Below are 15344 nucleotides of genomic sequence, written 5' to 3'. Positions count from 1 at the left end.
CACACAAATGAGGTATTTCACTGGCGAAAAAAAGAAATCAATAGGAACGTTTATGAAAAGCTGTATGTCTAGGAATGTGAGAAAAAAATGCTTCACTTTTGGGGTTTCAATTGTTATTCTGCCTCATTTTGTAGCGCCCCACAAAAAGGTCTTGCTTGTTCTGAAAATACATTTTTTTTTTCTTGTCTAATACAGACATTTGCTTTCCAGTACCAATACAAAATCATGATAATAACAGTTGACAAGTTGCTCTGCCTAGTTTAAGTCTTGGGTAATATGCTGATGCACTCTACAGTTGGGTGGATAACAGAGGTAATTGATGAACCTTTATTAATTAATCGTGATGTCGATGAGAGACAGGGAGAGAGACACCGCAGCCCGAGTGATGGCTGTATCGACACTCCTATGTTCATGTATCAGAACAGGGCTTGTAAAACACGTTCAACTTCTTGTGTGTGCGCATGTCTGTCTGTCTCTCTGTCTCTCTGTCTCTCTGTCTCTCTGTCTGTCTGTCTGTCTGTCTGTCTGTCTGTCTGTCTGTCTGTCTGTCTGTCTGTCTGTCTGTCTGTCTGTCTGTCTGTCTGTCTGTCTGTCTGTCTGTCCATGTGTGTGCATGTGTTTGATCCAGGACTGCTTGTGGAGAATATTTAAATGCTCAGTTTAGACCAGTGCGGAGGCCCTCTGGGCCTGGGCTGCAGGCTTCCCTTTGTATGGATCACTCATGGCATTACGCATCAGAGGATTTACATAATGCAGGAAAGGATTCAACTCAGGTAGACCAGCACCAATAAATCACTCTCTTTGGGAAAGGAGAGATATGGTGAGAGAGGGAAAGAGAGAGAGAATGAGAGCGAGAGAGAGTGTAAGGGGGGTTATACTACCAAAGCCAGAAATAGCTTGCAATCAATTAAGATAAGCATTCTGAACACTCTCTAAGACAGATGCATGCTCATTTTGAAGCTCAGTGCATGGGGGACCCAGGAAACTGCCTGTCATGATGCTATTCTTTATTTCTATCTCAAACAGCATATTGTAGAGAGAGAGGGGATTAAACATCTCTCACAGTGTGCAGGATCAAAACCTCCCAAGATCCTCAGCAGGGACTAATGATGTTATTCACTGGCAATGGGCTTATGTCAAAACAATGTATGGGTTCAAGCCACATAATAAAACCAAGTCTAGAAACAGGTATAGACTGAGCCTGTATTTTCCTCATTATAAACTGGGTGGTTTGAGCCCTGAATTCTGATTGGCTGAAAGCCATGGTATATCAGACCGTATACCACGGGTATGACAAAACATTTATTGTTACTGCTCTAATTACGTTGGTAACCAGTTTATAATCGCAACAAGGCACCTTGGGGGTTTGTGGTATATGGCCAATATACCACGGCTAAGGTCTGTATCCAGGTACTCCGCGTTGCGTAGCGCGTAAGAACATCCATTAGCCGTGGTATATTGGCCATATACCACACCTCCTCGGGCCTTATTGCTTAAGTATACCACGGTTTGTTTGTTGTGTACCGTTGTATGTTTTTCGATACCGGTACTGCTACATTCAGTTTGTCATCGAAAATACTACACAAACTTTAACAGATGCACTGCTCTTTTGTTGAGGTATTGTGGTCACTACAATATATGACCGTAGGTAGACTATAAAAAAGTATGTAATGTGTGTAGCACAATAGCAATAGTCTTCTCCAAAGCACTATAATGCCTCCAAACCGCTGTCGGTTCAACCACCTGCCACCACATACCTGGCAGGATCTTGGACAGCTCCTGACTCCCGCAGCTGAAGCACTTTGCAATCACCCAGCTGCATGGGATTGAGCAATCAACCTGGCAAGACAAAAGGTTAAATGAGTTTGAAGTCAGCAAGCTGAGCTGAGGGCCTAATCACACAATTGTCTGTTCTCTCCCTCCCTACAGGTACAGTACCTCACTGGATGCCTCAGCTGTAACACTCCCTTGAACCCCTCTATCCATCTTGGGCCGACCTCCGCATAAATTTGCCTACCCTAAATTCTTCAGCTCGAGTGCCTTTTACTGTATATTTGAGTCCTGTTTCCAATAAATCCTGAAACAGCTCCTGCAGTAGCTACAAAGTGTTACACCAGTTTCAACCAAATATGTTTGGTATCCATTACTGGGAGTTACAAGATACTTACGGTTTGGTTTAGCAAAGAGAATTTTCGACCAAACTTAGCTTGGCGATGCTGTCTTTGTCCTCGATTTGTGGAAATAGGAGTCTCATGAAATGTCTGTGTCGAGTTGCAGGGGGTCCGTTTGAATTGAGAAAATGCACCGTTATCAAAATAAATACGTTTTTTTTTGCTCCATGAAGTAATCCAACAATGTGTACTCTGCCATCTCGTCTAGTTGAAGTCTTTTCTCATTGATCGAGATGCTGCATGTCGTGATGACAGACACCTGTCTTGATCAATGAGAGAAGACTTGAAATAGACAAGATGGCGGCATACTGTGCACATCAATGGATTACTTTAGGGAGCAATACAAGTAACTCCTAGTAATGGAAATACTTTTTTTGGGGGGGGGGGTTAAATCACATTATCTGGTGCAACAATCTGTTGCTACACCTGCAGTACCTTCTTGGTAGGCAGCATTTATACTACTAAGTCCAGCTGGCAATCATAACCATATCCATGGAATTGCTTATATATTCTTAAAGAGACCAAGTTTGCCTATTTCAATCCTTCCCCTTCCTGTTGAAGACTGAATTCAATCAGCAAGAATATTCCGCTTTTAAAAATCCACTGCCTTGCAGTAATATGTTTGAGTGTTGAGTTAGATAACATAGGTTTATATGTCAAGGAGAGAACAGAGGACATGCAAACCTCAGCTTTTCATTGTTTATTACAATCATTCTGAAACTATTTCTTCCCAACACTGTGTTCTGCAGTCTGTGGGTTTTATATTCTTGTGGATCAGACTTTGGAATCCTGTAGGGGACATTTGGACTAATATTCCCAACTTCATGCTTCATTTTGGCCACTGCCTGCTTCCAAACACAACCCCACTTTGGCCTCTGTCCCCAACCCGGGAGCTGATGTGTCAGTTACTGAACATCTAAAATTATCATCAGCCCCAGACCCAGTCTCTGGTTCATGCACCATGCCACTTCCCGTAGCCAAACAGTCAGATTCTGATTTAACACTGTTGGGACTGGCCTCATAACACAATACAGCAGTAGGCTACACTAACAGAAAGGACAAAGCTATTACATCCAACTATGTTGGAAGAAAAATGTGATAATTTGGCAGCATTATGCAGAACATTATGAAACACAAAATGCACATGATGTGGTTCCCAAGTGAAGTGAAATATCTGAATAAAATCAACAAAGAAAAGCTGGATCAATATGGTTAATGACCATATCTCATTTGTAGATCTTTATGTCTAATGTAATTGCAGTAAATGTAGAGTTGCAACAGTTAGAGGTTATGTAAAAGGCAAATGTTCCATTCATCACCCTTTGAGCAACTTGTCTCAGACTTGCTCTAATGGACTAGCCAGCATTCTAACCCTGTGTAAACTCAAAGTCCACTCAGCACTAAATTGCTACCAGTGAATGATAATTGCTAAAAAGTTGCTCAAATGCTATGAATGACCAAACAAATCACTTTGTCTGCTGCTCATGGTGGAATGAGGCTAATTTATGTCCCAGCTCAAGCCATAATGTGTGATTATTTGCTCACACCCCCCTCCTGGCCCCTTGCCACTCTGCTGAGTGCCTTACTTAACCCTCGCCTGACATCCAAAAGCAAGGGGAAGTGGCATGGCTGCCGTACATGAAAAATGAATGTGATGTTTTGACTGAGTAAACACCTAATTTTGCACTTTTGCAGAATTGTGCGATTCATCTTTAGGGTTTGCCTGAGAACAGAGGGACTTCCTGGGGTGAGCTTGGCTAGTCTGTTTTCCAGTTGCAGGGAGAGAAAGAGGGAGAGGAGAGAGAGAGGTAATGAAAGACGGAGAGAGAAAGGAGAGACAGAGAGAGGAAGAGAGGGAGAGAGAAGGAGTGTGAGAAACAAAGAGACAGAGAGAAGGAGAGAGGGAGAGAGAAGGAGTGTGAGAAACAAAGAGACAGAGAGAAGGAGAGAGAGAGAGACAAAGAGAGCGAGGGAGTGAGAAGTAGTGTGAGGGAGAGACACAGAGGAGAGATAGGCAGACAGACAAACAGACAATTTGGCTAGGTGCCAATTTCTCTTTAAAGTCAAACTGAGCTGAATGCCACTTAGCAGCATCATGCTCACGACACATAGTGAATGAGTTATGTCTGCTTTTCACTTTTTGTGTAATCTTTGGGAATATTAGCTGTGCTGACTAATGCTGATGAATGAGGGAGAATTACATTGCAGTGGTTTATGTTCATATTACCTTCCAGACAGGAATAGTTGGTTTGAAATCGATTGGGGAGTATTATCTGGCCTTGTCAATTACTCATCCCTGCTATTCATTAAAAAACATAAACGTTTAAAAATGTCCTTGTTAGCCCTCCTAGCTAGTCTGTCATTTGATATTAATGCTCCTGTTTACCAACAACTCTGTATTACAGCTTGATAAAGGTCTTATGACTGCAACTTGTGACCGATTAAAAAGTTTCACAGGAAGCAGGAGAGGTGGTGGTGTGAGCACTTCCTTTAGCTCCAAAGTGTTACCACCATTACATCAAAACATACTGGAACATTAATGAAAAACATGAATCATAGAGGAGCCCTGTACCTCATAGATGTCACGTGACTGTATCTTTGTGTCTTCATCTCCATTTTTACAGGATCATATCCCAGGAGAAAGAAGCCCACTGAATTGTTGATGAGGGTTGCGCAAGCTCTTCATTGTGCAGGCCCCTGCCTGGATTCTGGGTTTGTATGGGCCAAACTTTTTTGAGGGTGGGCTACTTCTGACAGGCTACACGCTACATGCATTCATAATAGTCATACGTCCAATGTGATTAGTAGAGCTGGGTAAACTTTTGTGGAGATTAGTGATGGGTCAATGAGCAACCTGTCTACTGCAGGCTAAATTGTATTCCCAATTGGCTTGATTCTCTCTAACTTGCCTGTGGATGTGGATCTCTCTCTCTCTCTCTCTCTCTCTCTCTCTCTCTCTCTCTCTCTCTCTCTCTCTCTCTCTCTCTCTCTCTCTCTCTCTCTCTCTCTCTCTCTCCCTCTCTGTCTCTTTCTCTCTCTCTCTCTCTCTCTCTCTCTCTCTCTCTCTCTCTCTCTCTCTCTCTCTCTCTCTCTCTCTCTCTCTCTCTCTCTCTCTCTCTCTCACACACTCCACAGAGCACTGAGAGAATCGGCAGATGGATTGATGATCATAAATGGGTGCTCATAAAGCATACTGTGTAATATGTGAGTGAGGTCCTGATGAATGTCTTTCTCTAGGCTAATGAATGTCAGCTCAGCACTGGGGGCAACAGCAGCCGGCCCGGCCATGTTAGCATACCCCAGAGGCCTCTCACTCACCATAGGCCAACCACCGCCTTTCATGTCCCTCTAAACAAATAGTAAAAACAAATCAGTTAAAAGGCTATTATAGACATTTGTAGGGGCGGACTGGGAGAATAATTCCGCCCTGGAATTTTATCCACACCAGCCAACATCACTGTGAGCGGCTCTAACTCACCTTTTTTTGCCTCCCTGTTGTGCTGTCTATCTGTCTCAGCATCTTTTCTGCTATCACACTGTGACTATTTTTGTCTGTCTGTCTGTCTGTCTGTCTGTCTGTCTGTCTGTCTGTCTGTCTGTCTGTCTGTCTGTCTGTCTGTCTGTCTGTCTGTCCGTCCGTCTGCTTAAGCCTTAAACGTTATAAAAGCCAAGCTAACGACTTAGGCTATATTGCAAATTAGTGCCTGGCATATGTGTTAATTACAGGGCTCCAGACTAACATTTCCTCCTGCTGTTACTGGTGCAACTATCTTTTACAGTTGGTGGCACCAGCCCATGATTTAGTCGAACCCGAATCATGAGTAATCATATTATAAAGTCATTCATAGTGCTTTATTAAGAAGTGTATTAATTGGACTACAGAGGTATTGAATAAATAAGTTGTTTCATCTAACACTTTCAAGCAGGAATGCATGATTCAAGATATCTTGATGTGCAACCTAATAAAGTGATTGGCATGAGTTTTGGGATGTCATTTAGACTATAGTTGCTATATGTTACTGTCAGAATATGACTCCAGAATATCCAGAATTTGTTTATCCAATAGAGATGAATTAAATACGTCTTTATGGAGTCCCGTGTGATCCCATGTGGCTCAGTTGGTAGAGCTTGGCACTTGCAATGCCAGGGTTGTGGGTTTGATTCCCATGGGGGACCAGTATGAGAATGTGTTTACTCACTACTGTAAGCCTCTCTGGATAATAGCTTCTGGTAAAATGTATGAACATGAACAGTCAATCAAATGTATTTATGAAGACCTTTTTTCATCAGCAGATGTCACAAAGTGCTATACAGAAATCCAGCCTAAAACCCCAAACAGCAAGCAATGCAGACGTAGAAGCACGGTGGCTAGGAAAACCTCCCTAGGAGGAAACCTAGAGAGGAAACAGGCTCTGAGGGGTGGCCAGTCCTCTTCTGGCTGTGCCGGGTGGAGATTATAAGAGTACATGCCAATTTAATATTAAAGGCTAATTAATTTGGGGTTCAACACCTGAGGAAGTGGAAACTCAAACACATTAAAGATGAACTCCAGGATCTTAAGCACAACAAACGTATAACATATTTCACAAATTGGATTTGTAACATATAACACAAATTGCAACATTCATGCTCCAACAGTAAATGTAATGTCCTAAATATATCTTGAAGATGTAGGCTTCTACCCGTGGTGTGCATTTCACGTGCACAGCTCCATATCGCAAAGCCATATCAATTATCTTGGTTGTAAAATTGTTGCTATTGAGCTGAGTATCGTTTTGACCCTTAGGTCTTCATCAGGCATCCAGGTCTTCATCAGGCATGTTCGCCTGTTGAAGACCTAAGGGTTGAAACGTTATAATGAAACCACCTGGGAGCATGAGAGGCAGTAAGCAGCATTTTCCTTTTAATTTTCATGAATTCACCGATAATTCCAGCACCTGCAAAAAGTACCTGGATGTACGTGTGTTCTTCAGCTTTTGAATATAAATTATACCCCCAGAAAGCTGAGACCCTCCTTTTGACAGGGACAAGGGGAGGAAGCTTCCAAACCTGTGTTTTCCCACAATTGAATTTTGAAATGTTATACGATCGAACACATTTTCTCTACAGCTCATGGGGGAGAAGAGAGTGGCTCACTCATCACAGCAGCAGGCCCCAACGAAACATGCACAGGGGCAGGGCATACACTTTCATTGCAGGAATCATTAGAATAAAGCACTTCACTGCTTGACCAAATCATGGTTTTAGACGCCCCCAAAATGGAAGTTTTGAGTGAGGTGACAATGTAGAATGCACTCTTTCTACATTTATAGGTCCCTTTTCCATTTTTTACTATCCATGATCTTGGCTGTCAAACGTCAAATCTCTTTGCTGATGCCACGTTTGACTTTGAATGTGAGTTTGCGTGACCACAGCTGAGGCTATCAGAAAACTGGGCCGGCCCATCTTGGTAGGGGGCCTATGCCCACTCTGCCAAAGACTCATTAGAGATTATAACAAAGAAATTGAGCAAATATAATAATAAAAAAAAATCTTAACAGGCCCACCTTTTACATTTTTTACATTTTATATAAAAAATTATTTTTGTGTGTCAATTTTGACCAGCCCACCCAACAACAAAATGGTCCAGGATATCTGGCATTTGCCAGAATTTCCAGATGGTCAAGCCACTCCTGGACATTTGTGAAATAGGCGTGATGGCCCACAATATTTCTATTACATACGTTAATCATGAGTAATGAGCTGTTTTTCAATCAATCTCCTAGCTAGCTCATATAATGATTGTGGCTCCAGTGTAGGGATGTGAAGTGAATTCTGAGAGGGCTGAGATTCTTTATAACGTTATTCCAGTGTACAATTGGTTATCAAAATCTATCTGGATCAGTCTACACTCTTAGAAAAAAAGATGCTATCCGAAACCTAAAAGGGTTCTTCTGCTTTCCCCATAGGAAAACCCTTTAAAGAACCATTTTGGTTCCAGGTAGAATCCCGTTCGGTTCCATGTAAAACCCTTTCCACAGAGGGTTCTACCTGGAACCCAAGAGTGTTCTACCTGGAACCAAAAAGGGTTCTACCTGGAACCATTTTTCTAAGAGTGTATGGTCTACTTAAAGGGCTTTCAGGGCATCTTCAACCCAGAAGAACCTAGCAACAGTGTGTGCAAAGAAATGTAGAGGGGGACAATCAAAAGAACAAACAAAACAAAGATAAAAAGTAATGTGATTTAATACTCAATAGATATTGGGTGTGCTATGGTCTGACAGTAACACTGAATTTTGTCTCAAAATATATAAATCTGTGCTTTTCAAATGGCTTCTCCGACAACAATATCAGTAGCTCATCAACCCTCTGCCAATACCGCCTTTCAGCATGGTTTCTGTTCAGCTTTATGCTCTGCTCCCTGTTGTTATTTTGTAATGAAAATATGAAGCACTACATTCAGTATTTATGGGTTTCTACCATGTAATATTCTACCATATCTTCTCCAGGCTGAAATAGCTACTTCTCTACTGTACAAATGGAAGATGGTTCCAAGGTTTTTCAAGAGACCTCTCAGCTGGGAAGATATAAACAAGAACTATTTGCATTTCAATACAGCGTGAACATGAAGTCAGCTCAAGACTTCCTTCCAAACGCAAGAGGTGCGATGATCCTTGTGTAGGTGAGGGAATTTATCATCGTAAATCTTGACTGTGTCAGTAGCACAGAGAAACAGCTGAATAGACTTGAAGTGGTTTTGTGATCTGAGGAAAATGGAAATGGGCCCTCTTCACAAGCATCTGAGACACTCTCCAATCTCCCAGTCATTGTTAATCTCCAGTAGTCTCTTCATAAAAGTACATAGTTGATGCACATGTTAGGCCTGGTGGTTCTTGGCACACATTTTTCATTAACTGCAGAAATGGATATGGGCCCTATTATGTTGTAAAGCAGACAGAGTTTTTATTGAATGTAGTATTGATCATTTCATATAATATTTATGTGAATTCTGCCACATTGTTTCAGTGTGTCATTTTTGAAGTTTTCAGGTAGAGTACAGTTGAGGCTTTTTTATTCGCTATCCAATGATTCAGCTTCATCTAATAGGTTACCGAAATAGAAGCACCCCACACTCAGATCCTATACATTAATCTGTGGATGTCTGTCTGCAAGCTGTCTGCTCTCGACTCCTCTCCCACAAAGCCCTGTTTGAGGAAGTGCCAAGACAGGTCCCAGGGGTACCAGTGCTGGGTTCAAGTGAGGAGTACCCTTCTGCACTGTGGCCAGCCTGTCAGATAAAAAACAACATGCCATGAGATGCCTAGAATTGTGAGCAACACAGTGAAACAAACTAAGACGACTTTCAACTGGGAAAGTGAACAGAAGCAAAATTATACAGCCATGTGTGTATGTGGATCTGTATGTACAGTATGCACGTGTGTGTGTGCGTGTGTGCGTGTGCATGCATGTGGGCTTGTATCTACATTATGTTTTTATGTAATGTTATCCAGCGTCATCCAGTAACTGCAGCACTGGGACACTTTACCTGAAGGCTCTCATAATTCTCCATTGATCAATGACAAATCGATATGGGACTCTGGGCTCAGCTATCTCCATCTGTCTATCAGCTCTGGCCTCATATGACAGCAGGCAGGGCCTGGGAGTCTCTGGGGAGAGCCATCCAGAATGAGGATGAATGGTACCGATGCCATATCTTCATTTGATCATCCTGTTTTTGCAGGAATTTTGCTGCACGGCAGGACATGCAAACTTGTAGTGTATTTGAGGTTTAAAAAGGCATTTAAAGTTGTAATTTCCTCTTGAACATTTCAGATTTGATTTTCCCTAACATAAAATGTATCAACCCGTACAAAAAATAATCATTAATTATCCACATAACAATTCACATTTCCTGTTATTTACCTGCTGTGTGAAACTGGCTCAAATTAAGATACGGCATCTGTAGCAGATTAAACTGAGCGGCAAGTGTTAGGTGGTCTACACAGTTGCCTTTGTGTTACAGCTTGTGTGTGTGTGTGTTAAGAGGAACCTTGCAAGCACTTCTAAACCGAAGGAACGTAGAAAATACACCCGATGTTCATGTTTCTTCATGTTTTTTGGGAATATCATTCTAATAATTATTTAAGGACAGAAAAATATTCTACATTTAAAAGTGAAAGTGTCCTTACTTCATAGAGCCTGTCTCCCTGAGGTCTACTCTGCATCTCATTGGGAAGGTCTTATCATAGAAGTGCAGGAATTGGTGTCCAATGCACGTTCCTCTGGTTACCCATTGACCATGGGGAGGGCCAACTGTTCCTGAGGCCCCCAAACCTTACCTGTGCCTAATTTAAATGTCGCATGTGATCTGTAGGAGTAGAGAAGGCTGTGAAGCTGATTTTCTTGAACACAGCTCAGTTTTTTGGCTTTAGTTTTTCTAGACTGTGACCAGGATAATTTGAATTTGAATTATATACAGTGAGGGAAAAAAGTATTTGATCCCCTGCTGATTTTGTACGTTTGCCCACTGACAAAGAAATTATCAGTCTATAATTTTAATGGTAGGTTTATTTGAACAGTGAGAGACAGAATAACAACAAAAATATCCAGAAAAATGCATGTCAAAAATGTTATAAATTGATTTGCATTTTAATGAGGGAAATAAGTATTTGACCCCTCTGCAAAACATGACTTAGTACTTGGTGGCAAAACCCTTGTTGGCAATCACAGAGGTCAGACGTTTCTTGTAGTTGGCCACCAGGTTTGCACACATCTCAGGAGGGACTTTGTCCCACTCCTCTTTGCAGATCTTCTTCAAGTCATTAAGGTTTCGAGGCTGACGTTTGGCAACTCTGCAAAGTTTGACTAGCAACTATACTTTGGAAAATTTAACTTGAGACATACCCATTTTGCAACATTTGAGATTTGGGTTCAGATGGTGCATATTGTAACGGTTTTGACTTGAGGTTATTTATAGGGGTGCCAGGTAGGTTGTGCCTACCAGAGAAAGCATGGGTTTCTCCTTTTAGTTTGGGAGGGAATGAGTCCCATCTGATCCGTCGAGTCACACCACTACAAAGGACTTATGTAAAAGTCAAGATGGAAATATACTTTTCACAAACCCCTTAAAACATTGGAAAGAACTTCAAACAAGTGTATTCTTTTGCGTGGTTGTATTAACAACATAAATGATCACACACACACCCACACACAACAATATAACAAATCAATGCACTTATGTTCATTTAGAAATGTCCTGTACCTCGGGCATAAAAAGAGTCCAGCCCGGTAAATAAGTTCAGTGACTCAAGTGACCTTAGTCACGCAACGTTTGTCCGTAGCATAAACCCAGTATATTCATACACTCAAAATAACACTTATTTTGCAACACAACTAGAAAGCGTATCAAAGACTAATCAAAGAATAATACGTCTTAACTAGATAAATCACAGTATACATCACCCCAACCAAATGAAATACCGTGTACAAAAAAGTTGTAGTCAGTCGGTCAGTCAGACAATCCGCCAACAGATCTCCAGCGGAGAAAAAGCCACGAAAACCAACGGAGAGTTGTAGTCCACAGACGCACAGAGTGGATCCAATCCTGGGTAAACTCGTTTTAAGGCTACAAAACACACTGCAAGGCAACAAACAAACGTAATAGCGAAGTTTCATGAACTGAAGGTAGTACACATCCTCATTCATGTCTCGATCACAACTTCACCTTTGCGCAGCTGATGCTGGCTATTTAATTGGGAATTAAAGGGGAAGCGCCCTATTAGAAGGAGAAGCACTGAGACGGTTCAGAAATATTCAGGGCCGTCACAATATACTTAGCATAAATCATGTCTCAAAACTCTCATATTGGCTCTCTTCATTCATGCCATTTATATGTGACTCGTTTCAGCAAACTACTTCACAGGAGTGGCATTTGAATGTAAACATTTATTTTTTATCAAAATACATTTTTGGGGGCAGAAATGCCTCCTTGAACATGTGAACTTGCATGTGCCTTAATAACACACTTGTATTCCATCCATAAATACGAATAAAATGGTTAAATTACGAGCATAGTTGGTTTAGCCATGGAAAAAGACAGGAATCTTTCCGCTAGCCATGATTGGCTGAGATAATGCATGGGCTGGACATGCCGGGAGATGATTGGTTTGGTTTGCCATGTAGCATGCTTCTGTCTAAAACGTGAACGATTTAGTATGTGTTGACCGTCCTTTCTACTGTGCCATATTTTAAAGATATAACGTTAGCCATCGAGAACTACAAACGTTTTGCTACTTTTCTCAACAACATTGATGCCCTGAATTTAGCAGGCGCGATCGACAGATCAGTTGGAAAAAAGTGATGGGCTACTTTCCGCACACGCCACAGTCAGTGTGAACCGGAGTGACTTGACACAATGCTGGCCAAACAAGATGTAGCTACAAACAAAACAGAGTTAAATGGTTCCAGTCTGCCGTGAAGCGTTCGTCCCTGTATATGGCTAAGAGTCTGCTACATTTTCAGATATAAGTTTATAATTTTGTCAGAAAGTCATTTTTATTTAAAGTTAAAGCATACTGTTAGTTAGCTAGCAAATTTTTGCTTGCTGGCTTGCTAGCTAACATTACGTGTATGATCTGTGTAGTAATATTATTCAAATCAGAAACCCATTTGCATTGCTAGCTAACATTGAACCTAGTTTGATTCATACTACAGCTATGACAATGTTTGTATTGGTAGTAGTATGAGTTGGGATTATGCCGGTTCATTGTTTAGCTAGCTAGCTACATGTCTAAACAAAAGACTCGGACGGATTATTACATGACCCATCAAATTAGCTAGGTGAATTTAAAATATTGATGGGAAACTTTGTTACAGAGGAGTGTAAATGTTTTTTTTTAGGCTGGATCATGTTGTTGTATTGTATTGTTGTATGTTTTAATTATGTAATGTATTGATTGTTGCTGCCTTCTTGGCCAGGTCTCCCTTGAAAACGAGATTCTGGGTCTCAATGTGCTTTTCCTGGTTAAATAAAGGTAAAAAAATAAATAATATTAATTGTGTCTGGGGGTGATTGCGGCCATCTATTGTATTTCATGAACATGACAATAGTGACCCATCCACTTAGCTAGATGTGGCTGGGGGGTTATAGCATTTATTTCACATGACCCATCAATTTAGACAAGTGTGTCGGGTAAGTGTCATTTACTAATGATAAAATATGTATAAAATATTTTTATCTGTACACTTTCTGTTTTTGATATTGCTACTATGCAAGTGACCACTTCACTGTACCGTTTACACCTTCTGTATCCTGTGCGTGTGACAAATAAACAGAGATTTTATTTGATATAACGTGTTTTTACCACATAGCCTCACATGTGAATCCTTAAATAGATTGGTGGGACTAAGGCTTAAGAGTGTGTGAACAAACTCTGAGTTGTTGTAGACAAAAAGAGTCTCTTAAGTAGGTGTACCAAAACATTCAAGGGCCATTTTCTCAAATGTGGAGTTACAAGTTTATCAACTTTCAAAGCAGAATTACTTTCCCATTGTTCCTTAACTGCAGTGTATGATATACAATTTTCTAGCTCTGAGTCCCTACTTTTATCAAATGTAAAAAACACAATTTCAAATTTTGCTAAGACCGAATCGAGGAGGTCGGTCACGTATTGTTCTATTTACACTCCGTTTAATTACCATTCTGTCATTTGTTTCCACTCTGAAATGCCTATTGTATGCGCAATCATCAATGCATGCATATTTTTCTAAAGATTAATAAATAACATTGTGCTAGATATGCATATAAAGGGGATGAGTTGACTGGATAACAGCATGGTTTCAGTACATGAACTGTAATCAGTGGCTTGCCGTGACTTTCTGCCCCCTCTCTCCCCGGCTTGCCGTTGTATAATGCCTTTAATTAACCTTTCATTTGGAAAAACAGAGGAGCAATTAATGCTGCTTTTAAAACTTTCAAATGAAAATTCAGACTAAAAGACTCTTCTTTTTTTCGCTTGGGTGCCCTCTAACAATTAGGGTCTTCATTCAATAACACAAACACACCCTGTCTCCTCTGCCCCCACCCCCTCAAATGAAATGGTTAGGTAAAAGCCTGAAGAACATTGTTTTGCCGGTTTGTTTGACTGCAGGTGAGTGATTGCTGGAGACATGCTGAGAAGCCCTCAATGTTCATTACATTAGAATGGCATTGTTGGAATGAATGCTACGGCATACCAGCACAAAAGGGAATTTCAGGGTTATGGATATTTTTTGTCATGCTGTTCCTACTATCAGGACAGGGTCAATTACAAGTAATGGCTTATGCAGCTTTACAGTAATTGTGTATTTTAACATTTTTCGCACATAGTTGACTATATTCCACCCTTAGAGAGTTCCAAACCAAATACAATGGCAGCGTGAAAGGGAGTTCCACACCAGCACCTCTACATAAGTGCAATACTGGCCATTCAGCACCACACTCCCCCATTACAGGACGCTGGACAGCTACTAACCACTGCAATTGCTAACCACTGCAATTGCCCAATATTCCCAGCTTGAAGCATCTTCATACTGTATAACCTGAGCTGAGCTTTGCTGTCACAGCGGGGTGTCTGGTAACCCTAAGCCCTCACAGCAGTGACTTATACTGTTCCACTGATTGAACAGGAGGATGGACCTGACATCAGGCTGTGAGGATAACCCTGGGCCAATCTGTACTGCTACTACCACTGACCTGAGATCAATGCCTGGGCAGGAAGAAAGCTGTAATCTTTGGCCCTGCATTCTGGTCAGTGGATTAATCTGTCACACCTAAATAAAGATCTCCACAATATAGAAGAGGAAGGCAGAGGGGTCGCCAGCCATCCATCACCTGGAGGCGTTGTCTTAGAGATCTCGACCTTATCTCGACCCTCCAACAGCCCCACTGCCCCTCCTCCCTACCCCCACTATAACCCACTACAATCCACCAACCCACCCAGTTCCCATCAGTCATGGGAGGTCCATTGGTGTGATCAGCTGGTGGAACCGGGTATGGGTGAAAATGAGGAATTGGAAGTTGTAAAGAAAATCGATGGCAACACGGAACACAGGTTTTTGGACGCAGGTCTATAATATTATGCACGTATGACAGGGTCATCCACGCGAAGCTGGTACTAGAGTGTGTGTGACGCAGTGGGTGTGGTGTGTGTGGGT

Source organism: Salvelinus alpinus, chromosome 33, assembly GCF_045679555.1.
Source record: "Salvelinus alpinus chromosome 33, SLU_Salpinus.1, whole genome shotgun sequence".
In the NCBI taxonomy this organism is placed as follows: domain Eukaryota; kingdom Metazoa; phylum Chordata; class Actinopteri; order Salmoniformes; family Salmonidae; genus Salvelinus; species Salvelinus alpinus.
This window is presented reverse-complemented; position numbering follows the sequence as displayed.